This window comes from Glycine soja, chromosome 10 (assembly GCF_004193775.1).
Source record: "Glycine soja cultivar W05 chromosome 10, ASM419377v2, whole genome shotgun sequence".
Lineage (NCBI taxonomy): Eukaryota > Viridiplantae > Streptophyta > Magnoliopsida > Fabales > Fabaceae > Glycine > Glycine soja.
This window is the reverse complement of record NC_041011.1, coordinates 15,776,310-15,784,520: the sequence shown is the minus strand read 5'-3', so window position 1 is coordinate 15,784,520 and position 8,211 is coordinate 15,776,310. Positions and strand designations below refer to the sequence as shown.

Sequence of the window (8,211 nt, the reverse complement as noted above, 5' to 3'; positions counted from 1 at the left end):
TTACCAGGTTAACTAAGGCATCTAGTTTACCTTCAAGCTTCTTAGTCTCACCTGATGAAGATGAATTCGTGGCTACTTCATGCACTCCTCTAATGGCAATAGCATCATTTCTGACACTGAATTGCTGGGAGTTGGAAGCCATCTTCTCAATTAAATTTCTGGCTTCAACAGGGGTCATGTCTCCAAGGGCTCCACCATTGGCAGCATCTATCATACTTCTCTCCATATTACTGAGTCCTTCTTAAAAATACTGGAGAAGAAGCTGCTCTGAAATCTGGTGGTGAGGGCAACTGGCACATAATTTTTTAAATCTCTCCCAGTATTCATATAGGCTCTCTCCACTGAGTTGTCTAATGCCTGAAATATCCTTTCTGATGGTCGTGGTCCTAGAAGCAGGGAAAATGTTTTCTAAGAATACTCTCTTGAGGTCATCCCAACTCGTGATGGACCGTGGAGCAAGGTAATAAAGCCAATCCTTTGCCACTCCCTCTAAAGAATGAGGAAAGGCCTTCAGAAATATGTGATCCTCTTGGACATCTGGGGGTTTCATGGTGGAGCAGACAATATGGAATTCTTTCAGATGTTTGTGTGGGTCTTCACCTGCAAGGCCATGAAACTTTGGAAGCAAATGGATTAGTCCAGTTTTAAGAACATATGGGACATCCTCATCAGGGTATTGGATGCACAAGCTTTCATAGGTGAAATCAGGTGCAGCCATTTCCCTTAGAGTCCTCTCACGGGGTGGAGGTTGTGCCATGTTCTCAAAATGTTCAAAATCAGAATGTTCAAAACAACAATGCTCAAAATCACAAATAACATAATGCTTAGGATGCTCAAAAGGTACTAAATGATGTCTAACTAATCTATGAAATGTCCTATCTATCTCAGGATCAAAAGGTTGTAAGTCAGATGGATTGCCTCTAGTCATACACTAAATTCAACATGCACAATTAGTTGCCTTCTTATGCAAGTAACAGTGTAGGTTTGAACTACAACTACAATTAAATGCTATCCAAATAACTTGAAATTTTGTGAGCAAACTTATAAAATGATGAGAAGATAGCACAAAAAATTTCAAACGAAAATTCAAAGTCTAACTATATAAGCTAAAAATGATAAGTTAAGAAAAATAAGAGAATAATACTTGCAAAATAAAAAACTTTTGAAAGAATCGCAATTTTTGGAAGAAGGATACCTCAGCCGGCTTCCACTACATGGGAAATGTTTTTCTACCCCAAATACATATATAATAATTGTGATTCTGATAACCGGAGCAAAAGTTACGGCCGTTTAAAGTTTTGACAAAAATCAAATTTGCTACTTTTTTGGAACTTTCAAATCTGACCAAACTAAGGGCTCCAGCTATTTTTCCCACAAAATATGGATCAAAAGAAGTGACCACAAAAAAATTCAACCAAAAATAACATCTATAGCTACCAAAACAAAAAATCCCAATTAATTCAGCAAGGGGGGTCTCTAAAATCCGTCGCTAAGGGATTTCCACTACTACCCTGTTTTCCAGCAAGTGTTCTATTCAGCAAGAGTGGTCGCTAAATCCGTCGCAAAATACTATTCATAGCAAAACACCAAAACTGAAACAGGGGAAGTGCTGAACAGAAAAAAAAAACTAAAACAGAACACACAATAAACAAAATAACAAGGTACTAAACAATACTAACACAGCACGAAAGAATTAAACACTAACACAATAATTAAACACTAACACGAGAATTAAACACCAACATGACACTAGCTATTATGAACCTTTGGACACTGCTCCCCGGCAACGGCGCCAAATTTGATCGAGGTCGTACCCGAATCAAATAAACATTAAAATGTAGTAACTAGGAAGTAATCGTAAGTCGTTTCCCAACGAGCAATGATAAACCAAATGTTCTTAACATATAGTAGGAAATAGTAACAAATTGGGGGGGGGGGATTGTTTCCTTTTGTAAATTAAATAGCGAGTAAAATTGAATTAGAAAATATCAGAATTGAAATATGTTGCTTCCCCTTGATTCACAAGCAAGTCTCTTATCCTAGGTTGCGAGAATTTATCCTTTATTAGTTTAACCACTTAATCCAACCCTAAATTAAATTACTAAGCGAAATTTAACATAAGGCATTCATTATGTGATTAAGCAACACATACACCAATTACTCATAAACGATCATTAAGCATGAACGTAAATTAAGCGCAGAGACAATTAATCAAGCACTAAGCATGCATGAATTAATAGCAACAAATTCAGAGTAATTAGTGAAGAGGAAAAACTGAACAGAATTTAACAGTAATAATAGAACCTCAGAGAACTGTGCTTGATCCTCAAGAGAAAACAACGATGGAGACTTAGCCTTCCATTAATCAATAGAGAACAAAATTATAGATTGAAGAACGGAATTTTATTGATAAAACTAAAAGTCAAAACTGGAATTGCCAAAAACGAAAATAAAGGAGAAAGAGAAGAGAGAGCCTAAACTAGAACCTTGGTGCTGTTATATAGTTTTTCAGCCCCAAAGCTTACAAATCTGTTTTAAATCCAAGCCCATAAATAAAATCAAATAAAATCTAGATAAGATAAGATAAGATAAGATCTAGATGAAATAATATCTAGATGAGATCAAATCTAAATAATATCAAGATAAGATAAGATCTAATTTTGTAGAATAAAATAGTCTGCCCTCTTCAAGTCCAAGACCAATTCTGGATTCAAGCCCAAACCCAATGATTCATTAATTTCTGAAATTAGATTAAAAACATCAAATTAGCTGAATGGGTCTAAATAATAAAACTGCCTAATTAATTTGACAATTAAGATTAATCAGTACTTAAAATGGTGCAAAAAGGGTTAAGAAATAGGAGAAAATAATGGCGCATCAAGTAGTCCTCAAGGGTCACCCTCGGTGGTCTGTCTTTGCCATGATAGTTGCCCCAAAAGTATACACCATGGCTCCTCCAAGTTAACTGAAATGAAGATGATTCAGAGGATGGGATTCCTCTATCACCTTGATCAACTGTCCCCTTTTGTAGCTCCCTTCGTCTTCTGGTCGTGTTGTTCTTTCTACATTGCTTCAATCTTCAAGTTCAGTGGAGCTAAGTCCTTTGTTGGATTTTTACCTTGCATAGAAGAAGCAAGCTATAACAGAACAGTTAACCAAGACAAAGGATTAAATTAACAATAAGTGAAGATGTGTGATTCCTTTTTCTCTCTTCATGAATATTATATCACAAATCCCAATGGTGAAGATGTGCTAAAGTGAATCGCCAACCACATATCAAACTTTCATGAAAATCCAATGGTTAACGAAATTTAGATCGTAGTTTTACTGGGATGGTTTTGGGTTTCTGCGGGAAAAGAAAAGGTTACAATGCGAAGTGTATTTCTCTCAGATCCGACAAGATATAAAAATTCTCAACGGTGAGATTGATTGGAATTGAGTGGAAAACCATGTGCTTAAATTTCATAATGATCCAACGGTGAATGAGTCCGAGATCGTTGTTTTTTCTGAGATAGATATGGTGGACTGCGGGAAAAAGAAAGGGTTTTGAGGAAGAGGAGAGGAAAAATGAATTGAGAGGATGAACAGACGTAAAAGCTACCGTCTGATCTAACATATCACTATTTATACCTAGCTACTCACAACCTATTATTTACTCTATTTAATTATTTTTATTATTTTATAAAATCCAACTCTATTTTATTCCATATAAAATGAATAAATAAAATATCCTTTTTATTTTCTCTCAAACCATTATTTTAATTAATAAAGTTATTTCTTCTTATTTATTTAATTATAAAAATTTCATCATTTTTCTAAAACTCTATTTATTTATAAATAACAATCCTTTTTAAATTAGTATATGAAAAATGGGATGTTACACTGGTTATTATATTGTTTATATTTTGATTTAAAAATAGTTCCAAATTGATAAAAAAAAATTCGGTTCCAAATTAAAATTCTCACTTTTGATTTAAGTTAAATAATTTTTTATTTATAATTTATGCTTGATGATTGTATTTTCAATTTAATATAAGACATATTAAGTAATGAACACACATTTTAGAAGGACTGATTAAAAAAAAGACGGACATATTATTTTTAAAAGGTCAAATGTTAATTAATTGAAATTAGTTTTATATATTTTCTTACATATTTTTGCTTTGATATCAAGTTTTAGACAAACTTGAACAAGATTAGTTCAGGACGATCAATCCAATTTGTTTGGATTATATTTTTTTAATTCGGTTAGTCATTGTAGTTGGGTTGCGTGAGTATTTATATTATTATTTTGAGGCTAAAATATATTTTTTTATTATTAATAAATATTGAATTTTATGTTTGTTTCTTACTAATTTTTTCTTCGTTTGTAATTTCTGATAGAATAATAAATTTATTTTTGGTCTTTGACATTTTTTTAAGTCCTTGATAATTACAAATTTTGTGTTTGTTCCATGATAATTTTTTTCCATTTGTTATTAGCCCCTTTGAAAAAAAAATAAATAACTACCAGGAGTAAACACAAAATTCGCTAATTTATCAAAGATTAAAAAAAGTGTCAAGTACAAAAAATGAAATTATTTTATTAGGGATCCAATACGAAGAAAAAATTTATTAGATAGCAAACAAAAATTTCGAATATTTATTAGGGATAAGAAATATATATTTTAGCCTTATTTTTAACAAACTTAAACAACATTACATCTTTTTTATAACAAAAATATTACATTTTTAAAGACTATATTATCTCATGGCTAGTGTTTGTACCCATTTAAGGTTGGGTATGTGTTCTTGCACTTTCAGTTGTGCCCCAAGCTTTGGTTCTTCTTCTTCCACGAAGAAGAGGAAGCTTTCCAACAAAGCCAATGTTGGTTCAAGAAATAAGAAGTTCAAGAATGATGATGATGATGAGGTTTGGAAGATCAAGAAAGTGTTGGAAAAGAGCAATATTGGGACAATGAGCAGGTTGATACTAAGGAGAGAGATGGAAGAGGAGTTTGTGTTGCCTGTGTTGGGGGATGATGCTGATTAGATTGATAGTGGAGTTTTGTTCAAATTTGGGATGTGGACACCAAGTCCAAGCACTCTCTTGTTTTCAAGAGATGGGTTCCTTCAAGAAGTTATGTATTCATTGGTAATTGGATTAAAGATTTTGTTGCAAGAAGGGGTTTAAGGAAAGGAGATGAAATTGGTTTTCATTTTAGCACCACGTTCACAACCCAATTACGAGCATTCTCACCGTTGGGAATTTTGATATTATGTCTGAGCTAAGAGAAATAACCCTCGCATGGTAGCATTTTCCTTTCCCGTAGAAACCCAGAGCTTTCTCGGTAAAATTACGATCCCGGTTTTGTTAACCGTTGGATTTTTATGAAATTTGGATATGTTGTTCGAAATTCAATTTCGCACACTTTCACCGTTGGGATTTGTGAGATAATATTTGTGGAGGGATAAAAATAAATCGCATGGTGACAGTACAAGTGGAGGCTTCAATCCCTTCTCTGTCTCTTTGACGCTTAGGAATTCTATCGGAGCAGCTAGAGGAAAAAAAATTGGAGGAATCTCAGAGAATCGCTAGAGATGCTGTTATCGCTGGCTGAAGACACGTGAGTCCGCTTAGAGGTAAGGGATGAGTTATTCACAATTGGGAATTAGTGAGAATATGTGTAGGGATCCTTAGAGATATCAATTGGAATGAGTTTTTGGGGTGTTTTTGCAATTTTCATTTTATCCTTATAATTATTACAGTGAATTATATATGTTTGACAGACCAATTGTTGTGGAATTGATATGCTATTGTGTTGAGCGTGAACCCTATAAATCGAGTACTTTTTCTAATTAATATGAATTGTTTAAATAAAGGAGAAATTTAGAGAGATATTGATTTTGTATTTTCTCTTTTTCTTGCTGTTTAGGTTTTTATATATAATTTAAAAAGTTAATATCATAATTGAAATTGACCAAAGTGTTCATATAATTATTTAGAATTTGTGCATTGAAAGCTTACTTTGTAATTTGTGATTCAATATGATGTATGCTAGCTTATATATATATAGAGGTTGTTATTTATATTAATAATTTATGTAAATAATATTGTAGAGTGTTATAGTATGATTCCAAAAATTATTAAGTGTTGGAGTTTGAGAATATTATGGTTAAATTTGATGAACATGTGTATGTTGTACCTTATGAATATCATTAGGAATGTTATGAGATGGTTGATGTGATGTTATGAGATGTTAAAGTATGGACATGATATTCGATTGTAAATAAGTGAATGTGTTTAACACTTGATGTTACATTAATTATATCGTGAGCTATGAATTATACAATAACCCGACCAGTGTTTATGCGGAGTGTTAAAGAGAAAGTGTAGGTTCCTAGTTAGGAACCAGTGTTAAATTGTAGCGCAATTGTGTTAAACATGTTTGAAACATGAGTGTGAGTCGTGGTATTGTATAATTCATGAACAGTGCTTATAAATGAAATATGTGATGAATTGTGGAATAATATGTTGCCTTGAGATTATAATATTGTTATTGAGATTGAGTAAAAGTGTAAAGTAGAACAGGTGTTGAATTGTGAGATACGTGAAAACATGTGATGGTAGATTGTGACATTATGAGATGTGAAATTGTGAATGAGTTTTGGTTGTGAATAAATGTGTGATTAATTCTTGATGTGACATTATTTGTGTTGTAAGCTGTGAATTTTACAATAACCCGACCAGTGTTATCTTGAGAAAAGTGTAAATGCGCAGTGTTAAAGAGAAAGTGTAGGTTTCCTATTTAGGAACCAGTGTTAAAGAGAAAGTGTAGGTTCCTATTTAGGAACCAGTATTAAATAGTAGCGCAATATGTTGTACGTGTTTAAGACACGAGTGTGAGGTCGTGGGTATTATATAATTCACTAGCAATGTCTGTGTGCTAAAATGATTTTAGGGGTTGGACCTGAATCAGGAGGGAGAGGCCCTGACGGACTCTTCGGAGTGTAGGCCTTGGGGGTCATCGGGTTTGAGTGCTCCTTTAAGCCTATGCTGATCCCATATGGTTGGAGCATTCTCGCAAAACATCGTGACCCTGACTGGTCTCCCTATGATTTTACTTAGTGAGAGTGACCTGACAAACCCATTGTGTGGTGTGTCTTGTTATGTACTCCTAAGCACCCCAGGGTGGTTTTTCACTGACATGGTACCACATTGCATGTAGGCTTGAGTCTTAGCATAATTGTCTCATGCGCTTGCTAATTGTTTATTATGAAATTGAGGTGTTATTATGTCTTGATCAGAGCGTGTGATTCTTGTGTAATGTGATTGATGATTGAAAAGTGTGATTGATGGATGAAAAGTGAACTTTGAATGACAAAGTGGTGGAATTACATGAATTACATGTAAGTAAGTTTTATTTGGTTTATATGATATGTATATCTAGTTGTCTTGTTTCTCTATTAGTTAGGAATGTGATAACTCACTCCCAGTTTGCTGTTTGTGTTTGGATCCTGTGATGATCTTGAACTTTGTGTTCGGGGGAGCAGATGACTAGGTGAACTGCTTTAAGGAATATTGTGCTGAAGGACGTCGGGACACAAAGCTCTGATAAGATGTGACATTGGGATATAAGTTTTTATGTTAATTTTATGATGTTAGTCTATTTTATTTCACCTCACTGATTTAACAAAATATTTTTGTAAATTTGACGGCCTTATTTTGAACCGAATATATTTTTAATGAGTTTATTTGGTAATTGAAATGAATGTGAACCTTTTACCCATTTGATTTTTGTTTACCAATATATTTTATTTATTTATATATATGTCGGGGTAGAGGGTGTCACAATTTCTCTGTTCTTCAAATCAACTATATGGGATAGGCACCACTAGTAGAGGCTCTAGTCAATTGCGTAGTTATTCTATTTTTTATTGTGGTCAATTGTGTAGAATGAGGGGTTCTAACCATTCTTCCATTTATTAGAAGCCTTCAAAGTCTTGTTTTGAAGGTCTTATGTATAGAGGACATATGCTCCTATACTGTTATCGTTGACAATGAAATTTGGACTACAACTATAGCACTAGTTTTGTCTCTTCTTGGTTTTTGTTTAATTTTACACTTTTGAATAGTCTAGTTTTATGTATGTTTATGGGCTTACTAATATTTTGCAACTAAACTGCGTGATTCAATTAATGGCTCTAATGTGACTCAGTTTATCAGTGTTG

General features: G+C 33.4%; 1 non-coding gene across 1 annotated transcript; it reads left to right on the top strand.

Annotated features, from left to right (window-relative positions):
- Positions 1 to 272: 272 nt before the first annotated feature.
- On the top strand, positions 273 to 379 carry LOC114372782. Its single transcript, XR_003658345.1, has one exon. It is a non-coding gene; the product is annotated as a small nucleolar RNA R71 (small nucleolar RNA).
- Positions 380 to 8,211: the final 7,832 nt, after the last annotated feature.